Source organism: Rattus norvegicus, chromosome 1, assembly GCF_021556685.1.
Source record: "Rattus norvegicus strain SHRSP/BbbUtx chromosome 1, alternate assembly SHRSP_T2T, whole genome shotgun sequence".
Lineage (NCBI taxonomy): Eukaryota > Metazoa > Chordata > Mammalia > Rodentia > Muridae > Rattus > Rattus norvegicus.
Genome location: NC_141534.1, coordinates 15008460 through 15023732, shown reverse-complemented (window position 1 = coordinate 15023732; position 15273 = coordinate 15008460). Strand labels below are relative to the sequence as shown.

At 42.6% G+C, this 15273-nt stretch overlaps 1 pseudogene; it reads right to left on the bottom strand.

Moving 5' to 3' along the window:
- Positions 1-184: 184 nt before the first annotated feature.
- On the bottom strand, positions 185-11829 carry Rpl10a-ps13 (ribosomal protein L10A, pseudogene 13; annotated as a pseudogene).
- Between the last annotated feature and the right edge of the window lie 3444 nt (positions 11830-15273).

Genomic DNA, 15273 nt, shown 5'->3' with positions numbered 1-15273 from the left:
TGGGATTTAGCATCTTGTTGACTTTGCCAGGACAAGACTGTTAGCTCCGTGTAGGAATAGAGTGCCGGCAGACAGTCCGTGGGTGTTTCCTGATGTCTGCTGAAGCCTCTGTGTTCCTAAGCCGGATGACATATGGGCTTTGCTTCACATATCCGCACTATTCATGGAACTTACTGGCAGTGGATCATCCGGTGGAAATGACAACAGGGTCACCAGCCCCGAACATGGGCTGGTCTGCCCGATTCAAATCTCCTTGAATAGTTCCTATCAGTTTAAACCTTCCAGAAAACCAACAGGATAAAAACTAAAATCGAAGGGGTAAAAAAACAAAATAATAAGAATTCTGTAAGTTCCCAGACAGTATGCTTTTCTGAATTTCGTTGGTGACACACACCGTCCTCTGATTTGCGGTAAGTCAGTTTGTCCTGAACCATGGGTCCATCTGTTCCAGCAGCCTCAGTACCTGCTCTTACACACAGTGTTGCGTCTGCCCTTCCAGATCCCTGCGCCTCTAAGGTCCAGGTGAAATGCACTTTCCTGGCTTCACCTTTCTTCTGCTCTATCCGCTCCAGGATCTCTTACTATCTGGGGAAGCTACAGCTTACCTTTATCCCAGTCCTGTTTTTGATACCTGATGGCTTACCGGAAGTGTGTTTAGCAGCATTGGAGAACATGCAATCGCATACAAGTTTGGTAATACTTCTCCCCATGTTCAGAGTGAGAGAGCTGCTGAATGCATGTTTTTTGAATGACTCAGAAGAAGACTACTGGAGCCCTCCCAGACAGGGAATTGATGTTAACATCACCCATTCCATAGTAATGTCACAACCACCAGAATACTTTAAACATTTGTAACAGGAATCAAGCTTTTGAGACTTTTAGATGATGTCATTCTGTGCCTGTGGCTTCCTTTCTCCTTCCTATAAGTTGGTCTCACTTAGCTAGTGGGCAGAACATAAAGAATGAGAGCCATTACTTTGCATAAGGATTAGAGCCAGACAGCACTCTTAAAATGTGTCAGGGACGGCAACACATAGCTGCATTCCCAGAACTAGGGAGGCTGAGGCAGGAGGATCATTGTCAAGAAGCATGAAGCCACTATGGGATACACAGTGAGGTAAAGGTTACCCTGTACTGTACAAAAAGATCCTGAAAGGTCAGGAAAATAGCAAACACATTATTCTATTTGAAAATATTCATCTTCACAGAAGAAAAAGAGATATGTGTGCTAGGCTGAACTAGTAGTTAGAGGGCTGCTGGAGGGCAGTTGGTAACACTAGAGGACTCCTTTTACCTGCCTCAGGAGAAAAGAGTCGGGGCCAGACCTCAAAGTATCTGTCAGTCGGAGCAGTTTGGGAGGAATAGCCTAAAACCAGTGGAGGCCAGGAAACTTAGCAGCCTGTGGCAGACTTTCTGCTATCTTGAGAATCTGAGTTTGTCCACTAAATAAAGCAGGCTGGATGTGGGAGGGTGAGAGCCAGGGAGGAGGAGGTAAAACCAAGATGCTATCATTCTGGATGAAGCCTAGGGATGGACATATAGAACCCCTGATATCAGCAAGGGACTATGCTTCCATAAGCAATCTACGTGGAGATGAGCAGTCCCAGAGCCTGTGGAGAGACTCCTCAGAGAGGTGAAGATCTTCTGAAGGCAACATGGGGGTCTAGGGCCGATCCTCCCACCTGATACAAAGTTCTCGAACATAGTACCAGGAGAGGAAGAGGAACTCTTTAAAGGCGAGAAACTAAGCTGGAGTAATAATTTAGGCCTCTAATCTTAGAACATACTAAGTCAGGGGGACCTTCGTCCATTCATGGCCAATCTAGGCAATAAAGTAAGACCCTGTCTAAGAAAAAGAAAGAAAGAAGAAAGAAAGGAATAAAAGAAAAGAACAAAAGAAAATCAGAGTTAGCGAGAAGAGGGGAGGAAAGGGAGAAACTGCCTAGGGAAAGGGCTAGCACTTCAAGTAAGCTGAATATTTATCCCAAGGAGCATTGCTGCCTAGGGGGAAACATGGAATTTTTCAAGGGAAAATCCAAACGGGAGCTCTGGGCCAGACAGCTCAGAATGGAAAATAAAGATACCCATCCTTCCTCTTTATTCCTGCCCATCTGATTCACAACGTGCACGTTTCGGCCTCACTACAAATCAATCAATTATTTCTCTATCAGTAAGTTAAGGGGGTGAGGGTGGGGGTGCTTGCCACTCTCCAGATTAGAAGCAACGGCTGCCACGCGGCATTCTAAATCTAGAAGCCCCCACCCCTCTTTTCAGTACACACTGGTTCTTATTATGTTCCGTGAAGCAGAGTGCTCAAGGGCTTTTAAGTCTGGGTTAGAATGCAGTGCTCACTTAGAACATTGGAAGCTCCCTCTCCTCTCCTCACTGTGAGGAAAACACAAAGAGCCTCAAGAAAGTCCGTATCTGCATTCACCACATTTAGAAACCATTCTCTAGTAAGGTCGCAGGCTGGATTATACGCATGCCTATTAGTCACAAGAATTTTATGATTTGATATCTGTAGTTAGCGTCCCACCTCCAACTCTCCTTCCTAATCTACCAATGGCTGCAAACGAACACCTCGGTTCTTGTAGTCAAACTGCATTTGGTTATGCAAAATCACTCTCCGTAACTATTTTGTTACTATTAACAATAGCTCAAGTTTCTCGCGAGAGTTATGTTTTATGCTGCTACTTAATCTGAACGGCAAGAAAGGCATTTACTGCACCCGATTTCAGAGGGGGAAAAAATGGAGACCTCTTTGTTCTAAGGTCTTTGTAGGAATTTCCCTGGGATCTTCGGTGTTCTGACTGCCCCCGCCTCCCACTCAAATGTCTGGTTTTTTAATGTCATTGTTGGGATCAGCGAGTTGATCCTTTCTACTTACCTAGACGTTCTGTCTCTTTAAGGTACAGCGTTTTTCTATGTTCACTGTTCACATAATGGTTTCCCAGGCTAACCTTGCCCACAGTAACCTCATATTCCTGTGAGCGCCCACAGGAAGTTGTTTGCATTGCCCTTTGCTGAGCTATCCTGCCACCCCTTGGAACTACTCCCGTGCCTCTATTCATTTCTAAAAGTGTCTCTGTTCAAACCTCACAGGTCCACATAGCTCCTCACAGGGATACGATGGATGATAAAAGAAAAAGAGACAGACCCATTAAGTTCCTGAATGCCCAAAACAACGGATGAATTCTAAAACACAAACATACTCGGAAGGAAGGTATCCCACTTCCCATCATGCTCTGGTCATCTTTGCCAAGGCCACAGAGGCTGATTTACTACCAAACCCAGGCTTATGAAGGCTCCTTCAAACAAAACTGCCTTTATTTACTTAATGACTGGAACTGACTTAGATAGCTTGGGAACAGCATTATAATTACTTGACCGATTAATTCCTTCCCCGGGCTAGAGCCTCACAGGAGACTATCAAATGTAATTGGGGTTTTTAACCTTGTGACATAACCCATTAGCTACAGAGTGTCTTCTTTATTTCCTTTTCTTAAAAAGTACATTCAATCTACTGTGGACTTTCCCATCTGTCGGTGCAGCTGGAGGTGACTTCCTGCTCAGTCAGCTGACCGTGCCCTGAGTCACATCACTGCAGTACACTGGTAAAGCTGCTTCTTCACTGAGGCAACCCGGGAGACGGGCTAACCTGCGCTATCAGACCACCTATAACGTGGGATGCTGTTGCATTTCTTCTGCTCATCTGACCTCTCACAAGTAGAACTGCTGTTCCTCAGCTTCTGGTGACACATCCGAAGACAGGAAAATCAGCTTCCTACATCCCAGAATGAAGATGACATTTGTAGAAAGTCCATCGCTGTAGGCAATGAGTCATCTACCCGGGCAACCCCTTTCATCAAGGGTCCTTCCTCTGGCCCTCATTTCGGGGATGTGTTCTGCTGAAATGATAATGACCCAAGTGCTCATTCTGGGATTTGAGATGATGCAAGTTCAGTTTGAGAGGAATTTGAAAACCACAGGAAAAAAGATGGGTCCACAGGGTGGGTTTGAAACGCGAAATAGGCAACGTCCTGGTTTGGGGAAGCCATTGGAAAGAAGCTGTAGGGAAATTAATGTTGGAAGTCAGAGGAGTTAGGAAAACATCTCTGTCTGCTACGGGTGTTGAGCTTACTGATCAATTAATTCTGGGTTCAGAGTGCTCTCATCAAAGAGAAGAAGGGTGTATCGTTAGCTTTCCCTCATCGAATGCTTTTACAAAGGGCCAACCATTATCGTGATGCACTCGGCAAATGTGGATCAATAAAAACACATTTTCCCTCAATTATGACAGCAGAACAAGCCTATTGGGTGTGTTGTCTTCAACTGTAATTTATCCAAAAGTCTGCACAGCAGCAGAGACCAAATAATAGCGTAAAGTTTTCAATCTTCAAAGACATACAGTATGAAGATTTGGAAAAGAAGAACACAGGAAACTAAAGGAGGGGTTGAAGGGCAGGGGAGTTTGTTTTCATTTTTGGTCCTAATAGAAGAAACAGGGGCCAAGGACTAGTCACCTGAAGTCCTTTGAGATCCAGTGTAGAAAGTCAGAACACTCTATCAGCGCTCGCCATCACTTGTGACTAAGTTACTCATAGCCTGTCTAAACCATACACTGCCACCTCAGCTATTCACTTAGATGCAATATGAGCAGGTAGCAAGCTTCTAGCCTAGAACTTTTTAAATGTGATTGAGATCACAATAGTCCTATTCATTTACTGGAAGATGTACCTAATCATATATCCTCACACTGACTTCAGAAAAAGGCCTGACAGGGTTTTTGTCAATGAACCCCAGGTAGTGGCTGACAAAGGAGTAAATGGCAGGAATAGACCTAAAAACTGGAAGTCCAGAGGTGGGAACCTAGGTCTGGTCCACAATTTCTGTTCCTTAAAGTCGTTGGAGACATAGGCCCCTTCCAATTTCCTCTCTTATACTGTCCTAAAGTTAAAATGATAAGAATTCTCATCTAAGGGAGCACCACCATTCGCCCTATATTAGGAGTATGGAGAAAAAGGAGAGGGAGAGGAAGGGATTAGAGTACATGCCATTCTCTGAGAAGGAAAGTTTCCAGAATCAGCATATACATCCTATTAGTGAGAAGCTCACCACTTGGTTACAAGCAACACGAAGGGAGGCTGGGAAACGCCATCCTTTTCTAAGGAGACATGAATCTAGTCCAAAGTATGGAAAGGAGAGGGTGGGAATTAGGACATAAGTTGCCGTTATCGCCACAGAAGAGGAAGCGTGATGTATAATACAAGCAGGGCAAACCTCTTTCTAGTTAATGTAGTAGGAAGGCAAGATATGCCACATAAGCAGGTCCAGTCTCGTGCTCGTTAATGTAGTAGGAAAGCCATGTGGTCAAAACACTATTGATAATCACCCACACGGAGTGAGCTTCAGTGCCTAGGGACAGGTAATAGAAGGAGACAACTGACCTCCACACGCTCGCTATGGCACAAGGGTGCGCGCGTCATGCATAATACATTAGCAGGAACAAAAAATGTAAACGAATGGAGCTCAGTTGAAGGAAAGTAGGTGGAACTGGAAGATTATCTTGTTAAACGGAATAATCCAGAGTCAGGACACCAAGTATGTTTCTCTCATATGTGAAACCTACATTCTTTAAGAGGTATGAATGAATGCAGAAGGGGAAATATTTAGCAGGAGGAAGGGGACTCCACAAGAGTAGAGAGGGGGAAAAATAGAAGGTAATGGGGTAAATCTGTAAATATGACCAAAGTACATTCCAAACATATAAAAGCGGTGCCATGAAACCAATTATTTTATACAACTAACATATTCTAATAAAGTATTTCAAAAGTGGCCTAAACCAGAAATAGTTAAAATTTAACATAATGGGGTTGGGGATTTAGCTCAGTGGTAGAGCGCTTGCCTAGCAAGCGCAAGGCTCTGGGTTCAGTCCCCAGCTCTGAAAAAAAGAAAAAAATTAACATAATAAGGAATTCAGGAATTGAGGTGCACATTTGTAAGGCAGTAATATCATGAGCTGGACTCCAGCCTGGGCTACCCATAGGGACCCAGACTCAAGGAAAAAAAATTTGAGATGCTAATCACATTACTTATTTTTTCACTTTCTGTGTGATATGCATGTAAATGTCAGAGGAAAACGTGTGGGTCTCTGTAATAATTTTTTTTTTCAGACATGACCTTACTGTGTAGATATCCTAGAGCTCGCTATGTAGATCAGGCTGGCCTCTAGCTTACAGGGATCTATCTGCATGTACCTCCCAAGTGCTGGTAATAAAGGCTTGTAGAGAAGCAAGCCAGTTAGCAACTACGCCCCCCCCACCCCCCACCGGTCATGGCCTCTGCATCAACCCGTGCCTCTAGGTTACTGCCCTGTTTGAGTTTTGGTCCTGACTTCCTTTGGAGATGAACATAGATGTGGAAATAGCTCAGGGTACATTTCTCCCCACTCCCACCCTCAGCTTCTCTGCCTTTTTGCTGGAGGAAGCCTTCCAGACCCCAGAAATACCCAGATTAGACACCCCTTCCCATCTCCTGTCCACAGGCTCTACTTGGGCCACAGCCAGCAAAGGCAAGCTGTGCTCTGTCCCCTAAGCTCCATCATCATGGCCACAGCTCAGCAGTCCCTTCCAGAGGAGGCTTGCGGTACCCCAGGAACATTCGGTTCTACCTGGGGCACAACAAGCAGAGATGAGCATCCTCTATTGTTCCTTGAGCTCTTTTGTCAGGCCTACAGCTCTGCCTGCCTCCAGAAGTCCTGTCATCGTCAAGAACCTAGGGTCAACCAGATGCCTGAAGGCCAACCCAAGAACACAACCAACGAGAGCCAGGGCAATGTGGCAACACCAGAGTCCAGCACAGCAAGCCCTGGATAGCCTGTCACAGCCAAAGCATAGGGAGATGACCTTAAATCCAATCTTAAAAAGACAATAGAGGCCTTTAAAGAGAAAATAAATACATCCCCTAAAGAAACACAGGAAAATACAATCAACCAGGTAAAGGAAAGGAGAGGAAATGTTCAACCCTAAAATGGAAATAGGAGCAATAAAGAAAATACAAACGGAGGGAATCCTGAAGATGGAAAACGTACGTAATGGGAACCACAGGCCCAAACATCACCAACAGAATACAAGAGATAGAAGAGAGAATCTCAGGCATAGAAGTTACAGTGGAAGAAATCAATACATTGGTCAAAGAAAATGGTAAATCTAAAAAGACCCTAACACAAAGCATCCAGGAAATCTGGGACACTGTGAAGAGGCCAAACCTAAGAATGATAGGAATAGAAGAGGGAGAAGATTACCAGTTCAAAGGCCCAGAAAATATGTTCAACAAAATCATAGAAGAAAATCACAAAAAGAAAAAGATGGCTATAAACATACAAGAACCTTACTAAACTTAAGGAGATTGGAACAGAAAAGAAAATGCTTCTGCCACAGAATAATCAAAACACTAAATGTATAAAACAAGAAAAGAATATTAAAAGCTGCAAGGGAAAAAGGTCAAGTAGCATATAAAAACAGACTTATCAGAATTACACTGAACTTACCAACAGGTGCTGTAAAAGCAAGACGAACATGAACAGATACCTTACAGACACCAAGAGACCACACATATCAGCCCAGACTACTATACCCAGCAACACTTCTAATAAAAATAGAGGGTGAAAACAAGATATTCCAAACGAATCCAAATTTAAGCAATATCTGTCCACAAATCCAGCCCTACAGAATACACTAGAAGGAAAACTCCAGCCAATGGAACCTTAACTACATCCAAGAAAGCAAGAAAATCCGTAACCCCACCCTAGCAAACTGAAAGAAGGGAGGCACTTCCCACTCCTACCACCAACATCAAAATAATAGGGATTGATCATTGATCAGCAATATCTCTCCACATTAATGGACTCAATTCCCCAGTAAAAAGACAGCCTATCAAAATGGATATGGATAAAAGGATCCATTATTCTGCCACATACAAGAAACATTTCAGTCAAACACAAGAGAATATACCTTCTTCTCAGCACTTCACAGAACCTTCTCCAAAATTGACTACACAATCAGTCACCAAGCAAATCTCAACAGATACAAGAAAATCGAGATAACCCCCTTTTTTATCTTATCAGACCACCATGCATTTAAACTGGACTTCAGCATTCTTTGTAGACTTCAATGAAAATGAACACATAACAAACCTGAACTTATGGGACACAAGGAAAGCAGTGCTAAGAGGAAAGTTCACAGCACTAAGTGCCTTCATAAAGAGATTGCAGAGATCTCATAATAGCAATTTCAAAGCACGCCTGAAAGCTCTAGAACAAAAAGAAGCCAACATACCTAAGCTGAATAGATAGCGGAAAATAATCAAACCTAGGGCCAAAACAAATAAATTAGAAAGAAAGAGAATAATACAAAGAATCCATAAAACCAAGAGCTAATTCTTTGAGAAAATCAATGAAATAGACATACTCTTAGCCAAGCTAACTGAAAGGCAGAGAGACAATACACAAATTAACAAAATTCAGAAATGAAAGGGGGGGATATAACAAAAGACTCTGAGGCAATCCAAAGAATCACTAGGTCTTACTTCAAAAGCCTAAACTCCACCATAGGAAAATCTAAAGAAAATGCACCTTGATAGATTCCACTTACCAAAGTTAAACCAAGACCAACAATTTAAATAGTCCTATAACCCCTAAGGAAATAGAAGCAGTCATTAAAAGTCTCCAAACTGGAAAAAAAAAAAGAAAGAAAGAAAAGTCAGGGCCAGAAGATTTTAACCCAAAATTCTACCAAGGATTAAAGAAGAGCTAAAACAAAATATTCCACAAAATAGAAACACAAGGAATGTTGCCAAACTCTTTGTATGAGGGCACAGCTACCGTGATACCTAAACTACACGAAGACTCAACAAAGAAGAATTTCAGACTAATTTTCCTATGAACATCGATGTAAAAATATTCAATAAAATATGCTGAATCCAAGAACAGATCAAAAACATCATCTACCATGATCAAGTAGGCTTCATCCCAAGGATGCAGAGATGATTCAACATATAAAAACACATCAATGAAATCTACCAAATAAACAGAAAGGAAAAACCCCACATAATCATTTTATTAGATGCTGAAAAAGTGTTTGATAAAATCCTACACCCCTTCATGATAAAAACCTTGGATATAGGACCCATACCTAAACACAAAAGAGGCAATATACGGAAAGCCAATAGCCAATATCAAATGAAATGGAGAGAAACTTAAAGCAATTCAGCTAAAAATTGGAGAGACTAGACAAGGCTGTCTTTTCTCTCCACATCTAGTCAGAGCAATAAGACAACTAAAGGAGGTCAAGGGGATATAAATTGGAAAGGGAAAAGTAAAAGTATTACGATTTGCAGATGATATGATATTCTTCATAAGTTACCCCTAAAATTCTATCAGACAACTCCTATAACTGATAAACACCTTCAGCAAATTGGCTGGATACAAAATTAACTAAAAATCAGTAGCCATCTTTTCAACAAATGATAAACAGGCTGAGAAAGAATTCAGGAAAACAACACACTTTACCATAGCCACAAATAATATAAAATATCTTGGTGTGACTCTAACTAAGTAAGTGAAAGACCTACATGACAAGAACTTCAAGTCTCTGAAGAAAAAAAATTGAAGTAGACATCAGAAGATAGAAAAATCTCCCACACTCAAGAACGAGTCAAATTAACATAGCAAAAATGGCCATCTTATCCAAAGCAATCTACAGATTCAGTGCATTTCTCATCAAAGTTCCAACACAATTCTTTACAGTCCTTGAAAGAGCAATTCTCACCTTCATATAGAAAAACAAAAGGCCCAGGATAGCTGAAACAATCCTGTACAAGAAAAGAACTTCTGGAGGGATCACCATCCCTTACTACAAAGCAATTGTCTAAGAAACTGCATAATATTGGCATAAAAACAGACAGGTTGATCAATGGAATTGAACTCAAGACCCAGAAATAAACACACACACCTATGGAAACTTGATTTTTTTTTTCTGCAAAGTAGCCAAAACTATACAATGGAAAAGGAAAGCATCATCAATAAACTGTGCTTGTCTAACTAGATGTCTGCATGTAGGAGAATGTAAATAAATCTATATTCATCATCCTGCATAAAACTCAAATCCAAGTGGATCAATGACTTTAACCAGGCGTACTAAGCCTAACAGAAGGGAAAGTGGGAAATAGCTTTGAGACCATGGATACAGGAGACAACTTTCTGAACAGAACACCAACAGTGCAGGCACAGAGGCCAGCAATTAATAAACGGGACCTCATGGAACTGAAAGGCTTCTGTAAGGTAAACGGGATAAAAAAGTGTGGCTTAAAGAGTAGGAAAAGATTTTCACCAACCCGACACAGGGCTAATATCCAAAACATATTTCAAAATGAAGAAATTAAACACTAACAACGCAAATAATCCAATTTTAAAATGGGGTACAGAGGTAAACAGAGAATTCTCAAGAGAAAAATCTCAAATGCCTGAGAAGCACTTAAAGAAATGGGCAATATGGGGCTGGGGATTTAGCTCAGTGGTAGAGCCCTTACCTAGGAAGCGCAAGGCCCTGGGTTCAGTCCCCAGCTCAAAAAAAAAAAAAAAAAAAAAGAAAAGAAATGGGCAATATCCCTACCTTATCAGGGAAAGGGAAATCAGGGAATGGCTCTTAGATTCCGTCTTGTCTCCATCAGAATGGCTGAGATCAAAGACACAAGTGACAAATATGCAACCATTTTGGAAATCAATCTGGTGGTTTCTCAGAAAATTGGGAATAGTTCTACCTCAAGACCCAGCTATAACACTCATGGGCGTACGCCCAAAGGACGCTCAGGTACATTCATAGTACTTTTATTGGTAAAATCCAGAAACTCAGAACAACCCCTCTGTCCCTCAGCTGAAGAATGGATAAAAGAAATGTGGTGCATTCGTGCAATGGGATACTATTCAACTATTAAAAACAAGGGCATCATGAAATTTGCAGGCAAACGCATGGAACTCAAATGCCATCCTGATTGAAGTAACCCAAACCCAGAAAAGACACATATAGTATGTACTCCCTTATATGTGGACATTAGCTATAAAGTACAAAGTAACCACGCTATACTCAGAAGAGGAAACAAAACGGACATCGGAAGTTAACGGAGAGAGGGAACTGGGTGGGAGAGGAGGTAGGGAGGGGAACAGGAGTAGGGGATTATGTATGGAGAGGGCCGGAGGTAGGGTGTGAGGGAGCTGGGAGAAAGAAGGGAAATTGGGGGGGGGGCATCTTTGGGATAAGCTGGAGACCTGGAACCAGGGAGGCTCTTGGAAGGATATGGGGGTGACCCTAGCTCTGACTCCTAACAGAAGGGGATATGGAACCGGAAGTGGCTTCCTCCTGTAGGAGAGTGGAGGACACCAACCCAAACGCAAAACTTTTGGCCCCAAATTTTTCCTGCCAGTTTTTCTTGAGCAAGGACGCCAAGAAGTTGACAGCTAGGTGGATGTTGTAGACTAGCTCGTCATCCGTCATCTTCACGTGGCCGACGGCAACAGCCAGACACAGCACCTTCCTCATCTGGAACTCAATTGCGGATTTCACCTCATCCACTTTGGCCACCATGTTTTCATTGTGTGTCAGCAGGGAGGGGAACTTGCCTGCCTTGTTTAGGCCTGGGCCCAGGATACGTGGGATTTGCTTGATCAGAGACTCGGAGGCCAAAAAGGCATCGTACTTCTTGGCCAGCTTTTTGACCAACTTCTTGTTCTTGTTAAGCTTCTTGAGCGCCTCGATGTCCATGTGGGGGATATCCACAGCCTTGGCTTCGTCCCAGTGCTGCTGGTCCCCCAGGATGCACACAGAGAACTTGGGGTGAGGTGTGGACTTAAGCCTGACGGTGCCCGAGAAATGTTTGTCTTTCTGAGAGTCGTAGTTCTTCAGGCTAATCTGCAGCTCTAACGGTCTCCAGAAACTTGCAGCGCTTAAGCTGCTTCCCATACAGGACTTCCCGCACCGCCTCGTAGAGGGTGTCATGTGAAACTTTGCTGCTCATGGCTGCTGCTGCTGCGGGAACCGGAAAAGCCCCCCTGACACTATTAATGATACTCTGTTATGCTTACAGACAGAAGCCTGTCACAACTATCATCTGAGAGGCTTCATCCAGCAGCTGATAAGAAAACCAACGGTCAAACATTAGGCAGTGCTCGGGGGATCTTGGGGAAGAGTAGGAAAAAGGATTGAGGGAGCCAGAGCAGTCAAGGACACCACCAGAAGACCTACGGAGACAACTAACCTTGGCCCATGTACACTCACACAGACTGAACCATCAACCAGAGAGCTTGTATGGACTAGACCCAGGCTCCCTGCAGGTGTGTAGCAGATGTGCAGCGTGATCTTCAAATGGGTAGAGGCTGTCTCTGACTCAGAATTTGTTGCCTGCCTTTGGACTCCTTTCCCCCAGCTGGGCAGCCTTGTCTGGCCTCAGTGAGAGAGGATGCGCTTAGTCTTGATAAGATTTGATGTGGCATGGAGGGTTAGTGCCTCGGGCTGGAGGCTCCCTTTCTCTGACTAGGAAGGGAGAGAGAAGGAGAAAGGAGGGGGGAGGGTGGCATTGGGAGGAGATGAAGGAGAAAGGCTGTGTTCAGGATGTAAAGTGAATAAATAAATTAATGAAAATATAAAAGTAAAAATAGATTAAAAATAAAAGAAAAGCAAAATATAAGGCACGTACCATCCTGCCCACGCTTGGCCTTTTTCACCTTTCCTGTCTGTGCTGTCACATTGGCTCATCTTGAATTCTAGATCAGATACACACGGTGATTCATCTGGAGTCTGTGTACGCATCACTTACTTTGTCCTGATAAAACTTTACTTTTTACCTTTTTATTGAAAATAGATTTTTTTCCTCACATAATAGATCCTGGTTATGATTTCCCTTTACTCTATTCCTCCCAGTTCTTCCTCACCTCCCCTCCCGCTGGATCCACTCGTTAGAAAAGAATGGGCTTCTGGAAGATAATAATAAAATGTAATACATTATTACATTAATAACAATTAATGATAATATAATAAAACACTTTGATACTTCTTCATCTCAATATGTTTGAATGGGGAATATTGGAAGTTGGAGAAGGAAGACTGACAATTAGTGTTGTGGCTCAGAACTTTTAACCTGGAAAAGGAAAGAATAAAAGGATGCATACAGGGGGTTGGGGATTTAGCTCAGTGGTAGAGCGCTTACCTAGGAAGCGCAAGGCCCTGGGTTCGGTCCCCAGCTCCGAAAAAAAAAGAACCAAAAAAAAAAAAAAAAAAAAAAGGATGCATACAGCATTCACGGATGCTATTCTTGGTGTCTCGTTTTGAAGGCAAAAAATATTGTTTTCCAACAGACTCTCGCTCTGGCTGGCCATGAAATCGCAGTGATTTGCCTACCTCAGTCTTCCAATGCTGGGATTACAAAAGTGATCACCACACCCAGGTCTGTTGTGAAGGAAGTTTGATGTGTGTTTATAGTGGTTTTTATCTATATTGCTTAAATAAAACACTTCTGGTTGCATATTCCTTACCCAAGACTTTGTGGTATACAGACCCTCTTCAAGTTTTCATTTCATAAAAGTTAAGGTATTTTTGGAACAGAGAGTGGGGTTCTTCTTTTTTTTTTTAAAGATTTATTTATTTTATTTATATGTGAGTACACTGTAGTTGGTCTTCATACACTTCAGAAGAGAGCATCCTATTACAGATGGTTGTGAGCCACCATGTGTTTGCTGGGAATTGAACTCAGGACCTTTGGAAGAGCAGTCAGTGCTCTTAACCACTGAGCCATCTGTCCAGCCCGAGAGTGGGGTTCTGTAGGTATTGCTAAATTAGAAAAGTGCAAACATTTTGTTAAGGAGAAGTTACCATTGCCTTGTATGAATTTTTCTAAGATAGCGTGCTGACTTTCACTTAGGAAGGGTCTACATCTCAATCATTTCTGAATTACTAACAGAATATGGTGGTGTTTTTAGGGCTGGATCAGCTATTCTTAGGAAAAAAGAAATATCAACACCATCAGCTGAGTTGAAAAGAAAACGCACGTGAGTCTTTCAATTAAATCAGGACCTACTAACTCAGGCAAAATTGAATAAACCAGTAACTTCAAGCCCTGAGTCAGAAGGATTGTTGCAAGTCTAACCCTGGGGTACCCAGTATCAGACCAACTAGAGATATCTAGCCAAGACTTTCTCAAAACAACAAAGTGAGAGCAATTTCTTGTACCTGAGTGCTTAAATATGACTTTAGAGAACTAGCCCAGGAGCAGACTACTAACCAGGTAAATGCTAGACTTCTGCCTTCACTCTAAGGGAATTCCACTATCCTGGTCACCTACAAACTTCTGCAGCTCCCTGAATGTTCCTGGTAGGATCTCCAGCCAAGGATTGGGCAGGTTCCGCCACAGACTGATTCAAAGGTTATGGGTGGAGTTAATGTCCCCACCTCCCCATTCATCACAGAGAATTCCTGTATCTTCACAGCGACTTCCACTTTCAGATCAAACACCTGTGTTCACTGCCCCTGTTCAAACAAACGTCCACTTTCACTCTTTTTTATGATGGGAAATCAGTCCACCCTGAATATCTCTCTCTCTCTCTCTCTCTCTGTGCCTCTTTCTCTGTCTTTATCTCTCTCTGTGTCTCTCTCTGTCTCTCTGTCTCTGTCTCTGTCTCTCTTTCTCTCACACTCGCTCACTCACTCACTCGCTCCAAAAAAGGTCTCACTACACTATGTTGCCCAAATTGGCCTTGAACTCAACTCACTCATAGCTCAGGCTGTTCTTAAACTCTCAGACATCCTGCTTTCTCAGCCTCCTGAGTATTGGGATTACCGTGATATTACTGGCATGACCCACTACCCCTCCTGATGGTTACAGGAAGTGTGTGATCCTTTTCGGTTGCATTTTCATTTTCATTTTCAAACATTCTCTTTCTGACTTGCCACTAAATAAAGAGCTCATTTCAATAACCCAAAAATAAGAGTTAGCCTCAAGAAACCACTGTGGAGAAGAGATGAGAATCTTAGAATTGAGACCTGTTAGTGCTAGAAGGAGATTTAGCGATCAATCTTTTAAATTAAACTCCAAGGAGTTAGGAAATGCTCACAGCAAACTTTAGGAACAGAAGTGCAATCAGAACCAACTGTTTGAAAATTTCAGAGCAAATAGTTTTGGCCCAGCAATGACATATGGTAGAACTTAATCTTCGGATATACGTTGGAA